The sequence below is a fragment of the Mus musculus genome, chromosome 10 (assembly GCF_000001635.26).
Source record: "Mus musculus strain C57BL/6J chromosome 10, GRCm38.p6 C57BL/6J".
Lineage (NCBI taxonomy): Eukaryota > Metazoa > Chordata > Mammalia > Rodentia > Muridae > Mus > Mus musculus.
This window is the reverse complement of record NC_000076.6, coordinates 21,172,482-21,188,920: the sequence shown is the minus strand read 5'-3', so window position 1 is coordinate 21,188,920 and position 16,439 is coordinate 21,172,482. Positions and strand designations below refer to the sequence as shown.

At 43.3% G+C, this 16,439-nt stretch overlaps 2 long non-coding RNA genes across 2 annotated transcripts; one reads left to right on the top strand and one right to left on the bottom strand.

The window, feature by feature from the left end:
- Positions 1 to 302: 302 nt before the first annotated feature.
- Positions 303 to 1,977, bottom strand: Gm33619 (predicted gene, 33619). Its single transcript, NR_152786.1, has 2 exons — positions 1,781 to 1,977; positions 303 to 703 (listed from the first exon to the last, which is right to left on the bottom strand). It is a non-coding gene; the product is annotated as a predicted gene, 33619 (long non-coding RNA).
- A 1,017-nt stretch (positions 1,978 to 2,994) lies between these two features.
- Gm40608 lies at positions 2,995 to 12,739 on the top strand. The gene is made up of 4 exons (XR_871482.2): positions 2,995 to 3,056; positions 10,774 to 11,044; positions 11,212 to 11,307; positions 11,816 to 12,739. It is a non-coding gene; the product is annotated as a predicted gene, 40608 (long non-coding RNA).
- The last annotated feature ends 3,700 nt before the right edge of the window (positions 12,740 to 16,439 follow it).

The window sequence follows — 16,439 nt, the reverse complement described above, 5'->3', positions numbered from 1 at the left end:
ACCAAAAAAGCTGAGTGGCAAAGTCCCCCTAATTGTGGATCTTTCCCGCACCCCAGTTTTCGGGTGAAAGTGGAAATGGAAGATCTGGGTTCATGTGGACATCTGGGTGGCGGCATGGGCATGCCTTTCTCTGGCCACCGGTGTGCATCACACAGAAGTCCCAAGAAGCCAGGGAGTTCCCGTTTCATCATGTGTGCTTAAGGCAGCTAGCATCTCCATCACCTGTGTTTTAGAGCTATCAAGTGAGTATCCCCCCACCTGGGAACTAATGAAAGTAAAGTCTAAATAAAGACTACCTGATATAGAGTCAGTCTTTTAATATGAGGAATTTGTTATCATTGAAAGAGTATAGAGAAGTTGTGTAATTATTTTGTATTTTTTTAACCAAAAAAAGTAAGTTAGCAATAGTTTCTCATGAAGATCTTAGCACACACCGACAAGATCCAACTCCTCTTCACAAAGAGACTATGTGCAGGATGGAGAAGAAGATGTATCCAAGCATATCCTGTGAAATTTATGTCAATGCTGTGAAATTTGTCTCAGCACTCACAATCCAGATTTCTGCTTTTTAGGTGGCTTTTTCTATTTCATTTCTTCTGGCTTCATAGAAGTTTGAGGTGACATTTTTAAGACCTGTGCCACTAAAATTTCAGACCCTATTTGATTCATCATCAGGAAAATGTAGGTTCCTCCATGCACAGGGCTGTAAATCAGGAAAAATCAAGTTTAGGATTAATATCCTAAAAACATGCTGAGTTTGCCCTTAGGCTCAGAATTGCTATGTGCAGCTATGACAGTGCCTAGCACCTGCCCAGAGGCTGTGGTGGAAAGTAATGATGGTTTTCCTTTCCACCCCCTCATTACCAGACCTCATTGAGTAGAGGGAAGGGAGTGGTAGGGGTGACCTAAGGTAGACAGCCATGGCCCAAGTAGTATCAGTAGTCATGATCATGGGTAGGCACTGGGCTACAGCTTAACCACACTCCCCTGACATGGAGTCACCCCAACTCTGACTCTGTTTACATACTAAAGGTAAAGCTGTTTTCTAATGCATTGATTTTACCTGTGAGGGTCAAATTCTGTTCTGAGTTGGGTATACAGAGCTGGGACAGTATCCAGGGCTTTGTGCACAACAGCAGGTATGAGCTGCATCACTAAATGTGTGGTAGCTCCTCTAGTGCACCCCCCCCCTCTCTCTCTCTCTCTCTCTCTGTGTGTGTGTGTGTGTGTGTGTGTGTGTGTGTGTGTGTGTCTCCCTTCTGTTTTGCCAAGGCCAACCTTTATTTTGTGCTCAGAACAGGACACATTTAGAGACCTTCTATTAGTGGGAAGTTCTGGCTGCTGGCTGATTAACCCCATTTAGACAACAATATGTGGATTCCCGTGTGATGCTGACTAAGAAAGTCATCCTATGGCTCAATACATTCTTGAACACTTCATACACACTGTAGCTACACACACACACACACACACACACACACACACACACCAGAGATACTCCTGTGCCCACTGCCTCTGTGAATAGAAATGTATATTTAAATTTTTTAAATAAAAATGTAATTACTATCCATGTTTTTTAGAAGTTAAGATAAATCCCATTACCATGATTAGGTTATTTTAAATAACACTTTTAATTACTTCTAGATTGAAATGTAAACTGTCAACATAGAGATAGTATGGCTGTCATAAAGCACCTCTGGGGTCACCTCCCCAACTCTGTCCTCTACGATTTCCTGCCAATTCTCCTCAGAGCATGCTTATCTGAAAACTCAGAACTAACCTCTGAGGCTGAGACTGACCACGAAGGCCGGAGCTCAGTAGGTCCAGCCAGCCTGTAGGCGCTTTATTTGGATCCTTGAGTGCCTGAAGATTTTAAGGCATTTTACAGGATTTTTATACTCTTGCTGAAAATGGAAGATTTGCCAACATCAGCCAGCCTATGTGCACGACACCTTCCAGTGGCAGATAAGCAATGGTGTCTGCTTTACAGAAGGCTTGGGTTCTTTGTTCTCCAAAGTACCCACCCCTTTTGTTTGTGTCACTTCCTGCCTGGTCATGCCTGTTCTGTGTATGACTTGTCCCGCAGGGACACTTGCACACCATACTGTTCCCTCAGGCTAGCTCCTCACTGGCAAAGGGTCTTCTGAGTTTCTTTGAGATAGTAGCTCCAACTCCTTCTCTAAGGCAAGACCCTTCTTTTGTTCTCGTTATTGTTATTCTCTCATACACATCACTATGGATGACGCTCATCACACATATTTTAATACAGTCTTCAGCCCCCTCAGTCCTGGCTCCTGACTCCTTGAACTTAAGACCCATACACTTACCTTGATCCCACCATTATTTAGTACATGCTGAAGAATGAATAAATATTCAAGAGAATCATAATATAAGATAGAGAAAATGGACTGATTCCCATAACACGGAGGGAGAGTGATGTTTCTTCGGAGTTCGGCATCAGTTGTATTAAGTGGATGGACGTAGGGCAGGGAAAAATGGGGTAGGCATAAAAGGACACATAGAATCCTTCCTTAACAACAAATGTAGAAATCCGGACATAAATTATATATGCCATCGAATGCAGATGTATGGAGGAGGGAAAGAAGGAGGACGAGGAGGAAGAGGAGGAAAGAAAAAGATTACAATGAATTGGGGGAAACTGTGAAGGAAACATAGAAGAGTATTGTGTTTATATTCTCTAACTGGAAACATATCCATATGCAGTCACGTTGCTCTTACAATTAAAGAAAGACAGTTTCAGGAAGTATGTGTAAACTTACTCATCTGTATCTTAAGGGTTTCAAACAAGCAGATGTGGGTCATGCAGAAAGCAACTCTCTCTTTTTAAAGCCTTTACCAAAGAATAGATGAGGGAAAAAATATTGAATCAATACCATTTAAGATGTTTGGCTTCTAAGTAAATGAGAGGTCAATTGTGTATCTCTCTGCTGTCACTGTACTTGTTTCTAATGTTTGTGGTGTGAGTTAATTCTAGGAAGCTACAAAAATATGGAGAAAGAAGCAAGCAGCTGCTAACTGGATGAAAGACATAAAAGGTAGGAAAACTATTTACACAACTGTAGCGACCATGCCAGTGCCAGTGCTTATGAATAAGAGTCTGGGATGTAGAAAGGAGTGTCTGTTGCTGCTGTTACTGCTTTCAGAGATGAGTGCTCTCCTGAATAGCCCAGAGCAACCACTCTAGCCTCCAACAGAAGTCCTGTGACAAATGCACACTCACATTCAAATTTATCAAATTGATCTCTATGTTGCCCTCTTGGTAGTAAGTTGGCACTTACTCCTACTTCTTTTCCATTATCTGCTTAGAAAGGGGAAAAAAGTGTAGAAATTGACCTAGAAAGACAAAGTGTGGCCTCTTAAAAGAAAACAGAGCGGCTGGGAGGTGACAGTTTTATGTGGGAGGGTCTTTTGAATGACTGTAAGAAGCCTTCTGTTTGTCTAGTACAACATCAAGTTAATGGCAAGCTCCTAATTTTTATAAAACTGCTTCTAGCCCTCTTACAAAACCCTTGCTGAAGAAATAAAACATAACCATCTATGTATAAGATACTAATTTCCTCAAGTATCTTCTACAGAGTTACAAAACTCATGATGAAATAACAGCCTCTTTAAGCCGTGTTCAATGTCTCCGACTTCAGTTTGTGCCGTTAGAAGGCCCCTGCATCAGCCCATGTTCCGCAGTCCCAAGCCCCAGACCTCTCTAGGCAAATAGGGGCTTTTTAGACAGTTTTCCCAAAGAAGAAACTTAGCTCTGTAGAACCAGAAACATAGCCAAGAAGACATTTATGTGTATGCATGCACACATGCACACATACATGTAAACACGCACATGAACATACGCACACAAACACACACACATATCCATGCACGTGTACACACACGTACACACACGTGAAATGTGAAGTGGACGAGGGAAATATCTTCTGGGGGGGAAGAAAGTAAGTCTCTGTGTTATCATCCTGAACATGGATGACCGTAGTCAAATCCCTTCCTGTCACCAGCTTCTAATGCTAGATGCCTTGTTTCACTTAAATAACCCAGAAACAGAAATTTCACAGCCCTTTCTTCCCTCCCTCTGTGTGTTTGTGGTCATGCGTGTGTGTACGTGTGTGTACACGTGCATGGATATGTGTGTGTGTTTGTGTGCGTATGTTCATGTGCATGTTTACATGTATGTGTGCATGTGTGCATGCATACACATAAATGTCTTCTTGGCTATGTTTCTGGTTCTACAGAGCTAAGTTTCTTCTTTGGGAAAACTGTCTAAAATTTCAAAAAGAAAGTTAAGACAATTTGACATGAATTGCAAGCTTCTAGTCTCCAATTCTTTGACATAACATAACCATTGACTCTTTTTGCTTTGTCATGTTTGAGACCACGTCTCCTAAAACTCAGAGTGGCCTCTAACTCACTGTACAGCTTAGGGTAACCTCAAACTCTTTATCTTTCTGACTCTACATCTTAAGTGTTGAATTACAGGCATGTCCCAATATGCCTAAGCTTAACCTTTAACTAGTGTGCATCTAAGTGTTTGTGTGTCTGTGTACTCATGAGGGTGAAGGTGTGTGTGTGGGTGAGCACAGGACAACATTGATTGACGTTCCTTAGGTATGATCTACCTTTCTATTTGACAGAGTCTCTGGCCTGGAACTTACCAAGTTGGAATATGTGCTGGTATTACAATGGCATGTCATTACGTCTAACTTTTTCACATAGGTCTGGGGGCTTGAACTCAGGTCCTTGTGCTTGCCAGGGCAGCGCCTTGCCAGATGAGCTTTCTCTCCAGCCCCGTGTCCTCTAACTCTTGAGAATACTAAACTCTCCTTTTCAATAAATTAGTTAGCGTGAACTCTTGCCCATCACCTGCCACTGAAATGAACCACCTAAATATCACTGTGTCAACTACAGCTCGACACATCGTTTAGCTTGTTCTGAATGCGGTGCTTAGTTTATCATCAAGGCTTCATTTAGTGCTTGAGCTTTTTCATATTGCTTGTAACCCATTTGGATCTGAACCATTGGCTAGTGGGGCTCATGGATATGCAGCAAGTATAGAGCTTATATTTAAGTAGACACATAAATAACTGTAAAAATAAAAAAAATGGCTCTACTGCACATTAGAAAGTGGTTACGTCCTGAAAAGAAAAGCAGGTGAGAAAGGGGCATTGGGAATGGGGCTTAGGGAGATGACATGGTCTGGTGCCCAGGAAGTTCTCACTGAAAAGAGAAGCTTAAATGTAGATGACAGGAAGTAGAGGAGCAAGCTGTGTGCATAGAAGAAGGGATAAGCAAGCAGAACAAGCAAGTGCAGAGAGACCTTGGGTAAGCAAGCTCAGCATTTTCCAAGACCACACTGGAGGTCACAGGGTTAGGGAAAGCCTAGAAAAAAAAAAACAATAGGGAGTCAAAAGATTAAGTGTCCTTATGGAAGAATAGACTAGGGCTGGAGAGATGGAGGGATGGAGAGCAAGCCAGTGGTTGACAGCACTGGTTGCTCTTGCAGGGGATCCAGGCTGGATTCCCAGCACCCACATAGCAGCTCATAACTGTCTCTAACTCTGGGATCCGACACCCTCACACAGGTATGCATGCACACAAAACACCAATGCACATTAAATAAATAAATAAATAAATAAATAAATAAATAAATAAATAAATAAATGGTATATTTAAAAAACAAAACAAAACAAGACTAGACTGAAGCCAGTCAGAAAGCAGTGTGTCATTTCAGGTAGAGATGCTAAGGCTGGACAGAGTGGCAGCAATGGAGTACTGAGGTGTCACATTCTGAGTGACTTTTAAAGGTGGAGCCAACATGCTTTGGTGGTGAAGAAGGAAGCCGAGGGTAACCACAAAGGTTTCGAACTGGAAGAATTTTTCCAAGAAAGGAAATAGACGGAAATTTCGAGCCAGATTAGACAGACACACTGGGCATCTAGCATTTACCTATGTGAACCTGGAAGTTAACGACAAATCCAGACAGGAGATTCAGCCTCAGAGACGTAAACATGCAGAAAATGCTACGTCTACAAGAAAGAGACTCTCATGCCATGGTGGAATGGACATCTAGATCAGACTTAGGGAAGGACCCAGCAGAGTCTTTCTCACCACTGGACAGGTTCTTCAGCCACTAGAAAAAAATACACTTTATCCAACTTCCAGTGCAAATAAAGTGCCATGTTCACGATGGCCTTCATCTGTGTCTGTCGGAATCTTCTCCCGGCTTATGTGGTGGATCTTAACATTCCATTCTATGTTGTCATAGCTCATGGTCTGGGGAACCCGGAGCTCTGGGCTTTCCTACCTTATTCTGTTCCCTGCTGCCTTTTCCCTTCTCACCTCAGACTTTTCTCTCATTTGCTCATTCTTCATATTCTCTCAGAAAAGTAACCACTCTGTATGAGTGTCCTGGTGTCTATGGACACTCCCCCTTTCCCATTGCTTGGAGTTATTCCATTCCAGGAAATCAACGCACTGCCAACCTCTTCTTACTGTTATCTCAAAAACCACACTTGTCCAAACATTACTTCTTTTCTCCAAACTATTTCTACATAGTTCAGAACCTCTTCTCCCCCTGGATTGGTGTCATTGATGACGTCTTAGTTAGGGTTTACTGCTGTGAATAGACACCATGACCAAGACAAGTCTTATAAAGGACAACATTTAATTGGGTCTGGCTTACAGGTTCAGAGGTTCAGTCCATTATCATCAAGGCAGGAACATGGCAGCATCCAAGCAGGTATAGTGCAGGAAATGCTGAGAGTTCTACATCTTCATCTGGAGGCTGCTAACAGAATACCGTCTTCCAGGCAGCTACGGTGAGGGTCTTAAAGCCCAGGCCCACAGAGACACACCTATTCCAACAAGACCATACCTCAAAATAATGTCATTCCCTGGGCCAAGCACATTCAAACCATGACAGGTGATGTTTTCAAAGTCATCAATCTAGAAATGGCCTGATACTCTCCCATCTCACCTCCCCTCTGCCCATTTCCCAGGTAGCACTGTTTATTCTACAATTTAAACATTACCCACCATGTGCCACTTCTGTAACTCCCGCATCCCTCCCTCATTACATATGTGACGAGGGTCAGTGATTATTTACTTACCTGCCTGTGTTCACTGTAATCTGTAAGCTCCCTAAAAGAAGTTTATTGAACTTCCCATGGGCGTGACACAGATTTTAGTGGCTGGGGAAGGAATGAGATGCCCTGTAACAGTTAAAAGCCTTGCAAAGGTGTTATTAGTTGGTGACCATGCATATGCAGAGATCCTGATTAAATAAACTTAAACCCATGAGTGACAAATTACTGAATGTGTGATAAATATCTTAGTTAGGGTTGCTATCGCTGTGATGAAACACCATGGCCAAAATCAACTTAGGGAAGACAAGGTTTACATGGCTCGCATATCCATTTAGGGAAGCCAAGGCAAGAACTTCAGCCAGGTGGGAACATGGAGGCAGGAGCTGATGCAGAGATCATAGAGGGGTACTGCTTATGGGCTTGCTCCTTGTGGCTTTCTCAGCTTGCTTTCTTACAGCACCCAGGACCACCAGCCCAGGGGTGGCACCACTCACAGTGGTGGCTTTCTCCCCCCAATCACTGATTGGGAAAATGCCTTACAGGCTCAGTTACAGCGTGATCTTAGGGAGATATTCTCTGAATCGAGGTTCCCTCCTTTCAGATGAATCTATCTTGTGTCAAGGTGATGTAAATAAATCTAGTAAGCACAGAAAGAATCCTGCATGAGATAGGGAATACAGAAACACCAGACTGCACCTTCAGAGAGTGCAGTCAGTAGAGTGCTTGTCATCATGCTCATAAGGACCTGACACTGATCCACAGAACCCATATGGAAAAGCCAGGCACAGTACTGGACAGACTGACCCAGGCAGATTGCAGGGACTCTCTGGCCAGCCAGCCTAGCATAATCAGAGAGTTCTAGGTCAAAGGAGAGACCTTGTATCAGAAACAAAATTCTGAGCAAAACACCCAAGTTTGTTCTCTGGTCTGTGCGCGCGCGCTCGCACACACACACACACACACACACACACACACACACACACACACACACACGCATGCACAGGCACGGGCTGGGGACCTGTCTACAGAAGATTCCCATCCATCTGGGAGAGGAGGTAGATGACAGTGAATGACAGCATAGTGCAGGTCTGTACAACCCACTGACCGCATGTGTCCCAGAATAGCTGTGAATGTAGCCCAGCACATTTGCAGATGACACTGTCGTGTAGATGATATTGCATCGCCTTGGACATCCTGACCTTGTCTAAATCTTGGAAGGTAAAATTAGTTAAAGGCTTGAAGCAGGAGCCATACTTAACAGGGGGTTTAGATGGGCATGTCCAGTAGAAGTTGATGTCTAAAGAAGACGTGACCACGTACACTTAAGGATACATCCATGGGGCAGTCAAGAGTCTGGCAGACTGAAGAGGTTGTGGAAAGGTAGATATAGGATAGGTATACAAGCCTATGGGAGTCATTAATTTAAGAGAACTATAATTAAACTAAATTAAATTAAAATTTGACTCCATATTCTTCCAACAGTATTTCTTTTAGCCCATTTATATTTTCTTAGGCCTTTTTTTTTAGACTTTTTAAAATTTATTTTGTATATATGAGTACACTGTAGCTGTCTTCAGACACACCAGAAAAGGGCATCAGATCCCATTACCGATGGTTGTGAGCCACCATGTAGTTCCTGGGAATTGAACTCAGGACCTCTGGAAAAGCAGGCAATGCTCTTAACCACTGAGCCATCTCTCCAGTGACTTACTGAGGTCTTTAAGAAGAGTGTGATGGCTGAGCTCCAGTTATCCTCCAGAGTATAGAGAGCACGCCTGAAGTCAGTCCACGGAGACACGGAGCGGCTGATACATAGTAGAGTTGCTCACTTTAAATGGAGGTGATCGCTTCCTCCTGGGGAATAACAGCTTTGGAGGGACCTAAGTGGCCAACAGCCAGAGTTAGAACTGCACAGTGGAATGTCAGTCGCAGGCTCTACACGTTGGCTCTAAAGAGCAATGGGAGACTGCCTGGTCCAGAGAAGCATCCTGTGCATGACAGCAACAGAACCAGCGATGCCAGATGAAGACCAGAGGAGAAAGGAAAGGAAAGAGACACTTGAGGTTCCCCAAGCCCATGTGCCCTCTCCAGTTCCCAGCTAGGGATGACACTGCCTGTCACGACACAAAACTCATCATGAAACTCCAGCCAGTGGTGAGACAAAATGAACGACAGAACTCCATTCTGCTGAGGAACTTGGGGAAGGAAGAGAACAGCTGTCAGATCTCCAACAGTTATACTTTGCCTTGCTTAGGGGGGGATAAAATGTAGAGGCCATATGTCTCTATGCTGAGCCCTCAGACGTAAATGTCTGCCTTGTAGACGCTTGCTTAGGCACCAATACACACCAGACTCTAGGAGATATTTTTTCTGTAATTTGTTGTGCATTATCAGCTATTTACATAATTACTCTAATTAAGCTAGTTATAGCAGTTCCTGTAAATATGTGAGAGATCACTGAAACATGTAATTATGTCCTTATATCATTAATTAAACTCTATCAGCTGGGAAAATTACTGTAAATATGTCTGGAGGTGTCATTAGTCTGTGTTATGGAGACACAGAGGTCTTTATTGAACGACAATAAAATACCCAGCATTAACAATCCATTTAAAAACACTATTTGTGATTTTTGTTTTTAAAGTTCAGAATCTCTGCGTAAAAGAAAAAAAATACATTTATCTTTAACCCTTAATGGTTTGAAACATTGGTAGTGAGTGTGGCTCTTTTACTGTGAATTAAGGGGATAGAAAATGGTCAAGTGCGCTTTCCTCCCTATTGGTCATTCCTGGCATTGCAGGCGTGGGCCTCAGGAAGCCCCTCCCTCTTCCTCCTCCTGGACCACTCTCAGCCGAGGCCTAGGCAGGGGAAAACCCCGCAGAAGAGGTGTCAGCCTTTGACACAGACAAGGCACCTAGGTTCTCCTCTCCTACCAAGCAAGCTTTTTCCCCTTAAGGGTTATGAGTACATCAACGCCCCAATACCTGTAACTAAACATCATAGACACAAAGGACTGCTCCTCAAAAGACACAAGGTGAAAAAGTAGGAAAGTGTACACCAACTGTATTTTGTGGAGGTAAATTACTAAAGAGAGAACTCCAGACACGCCCAAAGGCAGCGCCACGTTCCTTCAGGCTAGCTTCCTGAGGGGCTGCACTCCATACCTGCCCTCCACCCGGCCAGACATGAGAAACCAACCCGTGGTCTGATTCGGTTAAGAAAAATGTGCGTGGCTCTTCGGAGAGTCACAGAGAGAGCCCTTATTGATTCAAAGATGCTCCATGGGAAGAAAGACGGCCACTGCACGCGGGGAGTGGAAGGAGGGGATCCCCAGAGCGTGAGACACACAGGAAACCCCCTCCTTCAGAAAAGAACAGAGAAACCTTTCAGTTCTTCAAGTGCAGAAAGGAAGGGCTTATGACTAGAAGTCTGATTCTCTTTAGTTGAGTCTGTATTTCTGGGAGTGGAAAGGTTAACTGTTCTTATACAAAACCTGCACGTTTCTATCTTTTTTTTTTTTTCTTTCTGGAAACCAACATCAACACTTTAAAAGTAAATTCTTTGAAATAGACCTTTCTGAATCTAGAAGAAACAAATATGATTCTGGTTTTTTTAAATCATAAAATATATGATTGTATATCTTATATATGTTTTTTTACTTTTTAAGGGAACAGATAATCGGCTTTAATGTCTGATGCATCGGATTTATTTATGGACTCTGTAGTTATTTAACAACGTTTGGATTAGAAGGCCTACCTTTTATCTTCAGTTCATGAAGCACAATTAAACCCGTGTTTAATTCTCTGTCTAATCACATGTAAAAATGGTGCGTAACAACAGGATCACAGCTTCTCACTCCACCAAAGACTTCACAAACCCGTGGCCACCGTGAAAATAGAAACAATGGAATCAACCCGCAAGTGCTTATTGTGTTTCACGTAAGTCCAAGCTTTCCCTAATGTCTCCTGGTAAGATTACCACCAAAACACACTAATTGTTACTGGGTGCTAAGTGTCTGAATCAGAAACTCTGGGACAAACTGTAAATTAAGCAAGAACTTTCTTTCTTCCTCTGTTTTCTGTTGTTTTTGTTTGTTTTTATACAGGGTCTCTCTCGCCTTGTAGCCCAGACGGAACTGCTGGAACTAAACCTCCTGACTCAGCCTCCAGAGTGCAAGTCTGAATGCAGGCGATCGTTTGAAGTGAGTGCCATTCAGGTAGACCGACTTATAGGATTAAAGCTGCAGGGGCTGACGGATCCATTTTCCCACCCTTCCTTCACTTGTTATCCTCAGAACACATGATAGAGTGTGTGCATGTATGTGTGTGCATGTGTATGTATGTGTGTGTTTATGTGTGCTTGTGTGTGTAGGCATCTATGTGTATGTATATTGCATGTATGTGTGTTTTGGTGTGTGTGTATGTGTGTGTTCCAATGTGTGTGCAGTGTGTATGTTTGTGTGTACATGTGTGTGTATGTGTGTGTATGCATGTGTATGTGTGTGTTGGTGTGTGTATGTATAGGTTGGTGTGTGTTGGTGTGTGTGTGAGTGTGTATAAACTGTATGTAAGTGTGGGTGTGTTGTGGGTGTGCACGTGCACACACACACACACACACACATGCATGCACACACACACGCACGCACGAACTGTTTTCCAAAGACTCCTTCAGTAACCTCATCTATCTGAATTCCCCTGCTTGTTTGGCAGAGTGAGACACCCTAGAAGACCCATTACCAGGCATAGATTGCCAACTTCTATCTTGAATTCATCATTAAATTCCCTCCAAAAACAATCTGTCTTCTCAAAGTGAAAGGTTACACAGAAAACAGCCTCTCCCTAAGCCCAGCCGAAGCAGAGGATGCTGTAAAGCGAAGAGAGAAACTAGGGGAGGCCTCCCTTGTTCCCTGAGACAAGCAGCTTGTAACAGCTTCCAGCCGGAACTCACTAAACAGGCCCTTCACCAGGGACACACTGTCGCCCAGCTCTGAGACGGACTTAGTTTTCCCGATGTGCTCGAGGCTCTCGATGGAAGAAAACAACCCGTGATCTCTTTTGGAAATCCTCACTTGGGCTGTTTGAAGCCACCATCAAAAATTAAGCTTTTTCTTCAACCTCTACAGAGATGGAGAAACCACGTGATTACTGCTTCCTGAACAGTGTCCTGGGCCTGGATTTTTCTAAGGAAGTTATCACTGAAGCAAATTTCCAGGTCATCAGAGTACACAGACCTTTAAGGTCACATGCATGCCTGGCTCTGGAGTCCATCCCCAGAGACCGTGTGACAGAGGTCCTGATGAGCACCAATGAGTTAACTCACCTCACTTAAACACACAGTGGCTCAAATAGACTTATCATAGCTGTTTATGATAAAGAAAATAAGAATCTGATATTGTAATTTTAAAGACTTCAGTGGTATCTAACGGGTATATGTTTTGAAACATTTTACGATGTTCACAGTACAGTATTTCCTACAGTCAGAGCAAAGATGAAAACATGGGTTTATTTTGGGTTCCTTCCTAGTCTTGCTAAATGTCTGGGATATAGTTGCTTAGGCGTATATACTATACTTGATACATTTTTTTCATGTCAGTCTAATTTGGGCCTCTTCTCAACCAAATTCCCAATTCAAACATGAGTAAAAGCTCAGACATTGACCTTATATGTAGGTAGTGCATGCTTGTAGTCTCAGCACTAGGGAGGCTGAGGCAGGAGGATCACTGCAAACTTGACCCAACACAACCAGCTCTCAGACAGCCTGGGCTCTAAACTGGGGCCCTGATTCAAGAAGAGAAGTAAAAAGACAACAGATGGACACATACTGTTAATAATAAATAGGCTGATATGTTAATTTAAAAAGCAGTCATAGGAAGAATATTCTGTCTGTCCTTTACAGTTATTGTCAGATCGACAGAAACAGCATCTCTGTTTGGGCTGTTAGTCTTAATTTGCTTTCTGATACTATGATAAAGACCATGGCCAAAGCAACCTGGGGAGGTGGGGGGGGGGGTTTACTTCATCTCACAGCTTAAAGTCCATCATGAGGGAAGTCAGAGCAGGAAAGTAAGGCAGGAGCCCAGAGACAGGCACTGAAGCAGACGCCATAGTGGAACACTGCTCAATGGCTCTCTACCCACAGTTCGCTCCCGTGGCTTTCTCTTCACCAAGGGCTACCTACCTAGAGCTGGCACTGGCCATGGGGGTCATGGCCCTCCCATATCAATCATTAATGGAGAAAGTGGCCCCCACCGACTTGCTTATAGGCCATTCTGGTGGCAGCAATCATTCAGTTAAGGATGCCTTTCTCCTAATGACATGAGCTTGTGTCGAATTGACAAGAATTAGCTAGCACGCTGCAGAATGGCTTCTAAAGAACAAGTCACCCCCAGCATCTAATCTGGTTGCTATAGAGATAAATATGACCTCACCTCTCATGGGCCTCTGTGCTTGAGAACCACCCCCCAGGCTGGTCTTCCTGACTAGACATCTTCAGCCAGAGAGTTGCCCACTCATTTCTGGCTCCATCTCTTCATTGGTGTCTACCACATGACAAGTCCTGAGTGAATATTTGCTATTCCTCTCCAAAGAAGTGATAAAATGTTTTATGTAAACATAGCCATCACAGCACTGTGTCAACTCTAAGTATTGAACATTATTTTCTGAATCTCAAAAGAAAAAAATAGAAGACAATGACATTTCTTTCCTACTATAATGTCATAACATGAATTCTTGAAGTTACTAATATTGTCAGTGCAGCCTTACCTGTATTTCCTCCACCCCTCTCGTTCCCTTCCTCCCCTCCCCCTCTCCCCTCTCCCCCTTTCCCCCTCCCCCTTCCTCTCTCTTTCTCTCTTTCACAGGGTCTTATTGTTTAGCCCAGGCTGGTGTAGACCTCAGTCCTGCCTCAGACTCTGGAGTACTTCATGCTGAGTCCTGAAACTACAGGTGTGATCTAACACAACTAACTAAACAGAATCATTGTATTTACCTTATCAGACAAGTATGCCTTAAGGATTAGTGTTAGTTCGAAGTGGTTGACACTCCACAAATGCTTAATAAGGAATAACTTTTACTCTAGTATTTCAATCTATTAGTTTGTAGCCATATTTATGTCCGTGTAGCTTATCCAGTCTCCAAAACACTTTGACTCACATCATCTACTAGACTTTTCCTTTTGTTCTGTGTGGTTCTGCTCATGGGCACCATCTCTAGTGTATGGATGAAGACAAGATACTCAAACACTGAGCAGACTGCAGTTTGTTTGGGGGTGTTCCGAATTGAAATCAGACACCCACCTCCTACCCTTATACCACCTTCTGTCACTGTCCCAAGATGTTAAATGATTTAGCAAAATTCTAAAGTTTAATGAACTGGAGCACACTGGGAGATTTGCAGCATCCAGGGATTGATCCAGAGTCTCCATCACTTGTATCTGGCAGAGGTGCTCTTCTTTGACTCAACCAAACAGAAGGCAAGAATGTAGGGCTTGGGAGAGGGTGGGAAAAGGGGGAGGGGAGCAGAGTGGGATAAGTGGGAAAAGTTGATTTCAGTTCTGGAAACTGACTGCCTCTAACATTTGGGGAATGTTTATAAAGTTCATGTGACTTGTTGCACAAGGGTTAACAGAACCCTACATTCAGTAGGTGCATACAGTCAAGTACAGTGTTCCTCTATAAGCCCCCTCCCCATCATTGTCACCTAGTTCTATTGGTAATACATATCACCAGATGTTAGTGACATCTACTGAATGAGACTTCTGGATGTTGACTATTATGCATGTTTGTGGGCCTAGTTGCCTAAGGAGGGGTGAACCGGTCCAGTCCCACACACATCATGTTATAATTTTAGTCCAGCCACTCTTGAGAGAGAGAGAGAGAGAGAGGGAGAGAGAGAGAGAGAGAGAGAGAGAGAGAGAGAGAGAGAGAGAGAGAGGTGTCAAGGACACATTGGACATGAAGCTGGTATTCTGCCAGTCACTAAAGAATGTACTTTGTCTTCAAAGAAGGAATTTTGAGCAGCAGGCCTCTAGTTGAGGCCAGTGCAATAAGCAGACATTAGTCACTAAAGATGATAGGAACCCAGATGAGCAAGGAGAGCAGGGCATGGCAAGGCATGCCTCTAACACAGCACCCAGGAACCTGAAGCAGAGAGATTGGGAGCTGAGTTCAATGTCAGGGGCCAAGCTGGGCTACAAAGCCAGATCTATTTCAGACAAACAAACCAACAAATACAACATAAACATAAACACGTGCCGAGGGTACAGAGCTTTATGGGATGGGGGGTGGGGGGAGGGTTCTTAGTGTTGGTTTGGTACTTGTGCAGGCATGATGTGAGATTTTGAAGAATCTTGGATGTAAAGAAAACAGGTAAGCTCTTTCATCTTTACAGCCCTATAGAGGCTGATAGCCAAGGCGAAGAAGACTTCAGCAGAGGTAACAGAAGAGGTTTGTGAGTTTGGAAAGTTCCCAGATGAACTTGATGTTCTGGTCAAGAGCCTCTCTGCAAGCAAGGTTCTAAGAAACCTGGGTATTATGACAGGAACTGCTTAAACCCTTTCTGTGTGTCAATGGTCAAGAGAACGTTTTGTGAGAGGGCCAGCATCAGGCAGGAGGTAAGAGTGTAGTATGGAGGAGTTGGTATTGGAGACAAAAAAAGAGGGACACTAGATAAAGTTTAAAGGAGTAAACATAACAGGACCTCATCCTTGATTGAATCTTGGGGCAGGGAGAGTTTAGGGTGGCTCCAAGTTCCTGCTTGACTACAACCGAAAGGGGTGGTACTGCCACTGGGCAGAGAGTATCTACGAGCCAGCCTGCTGTCATTTCAAAACTTTACTTGGCAAGATCTGCTCAATGAGTCATCTATACAAGAGCTCCTTTAGCCTGAAAAATGACCAAGGAAGCAATAACATGATGCAAAATTCAAGCTACCAGTTTCTGCACACACAAATTCTGTTCTCATGTCTGGATTTTTTTTTTTTTTTTTTTTTTTTTTTTTTTTTTTTTTTTTTTTGGCAAAAGCCTATTTACTGCTTTGAGAATCCTAACCAACACTGTCAGCATACGAATTCCTATCTTTACACCTTGAAAGGTATCTTTTAAGTACATGACAGTAAGAGTTCTCCCCATCCTTTTATTTAACCTTAGCAACGCCTACTTCCTATATGTCAAATTGTTAATTAAAAAGAATGCAGCATGCTATGGTGGTGCACATCTGTAATCTCAGGTCTAGGCAGACTGAGGCACAGTATGGCGAGTTTGTAGTCAGCCTGGGCTTCACGGTGGGGGTGGAGGGAGGCAGCAATGATGTAACCTAAAAGTCATTGTCTTTTTCT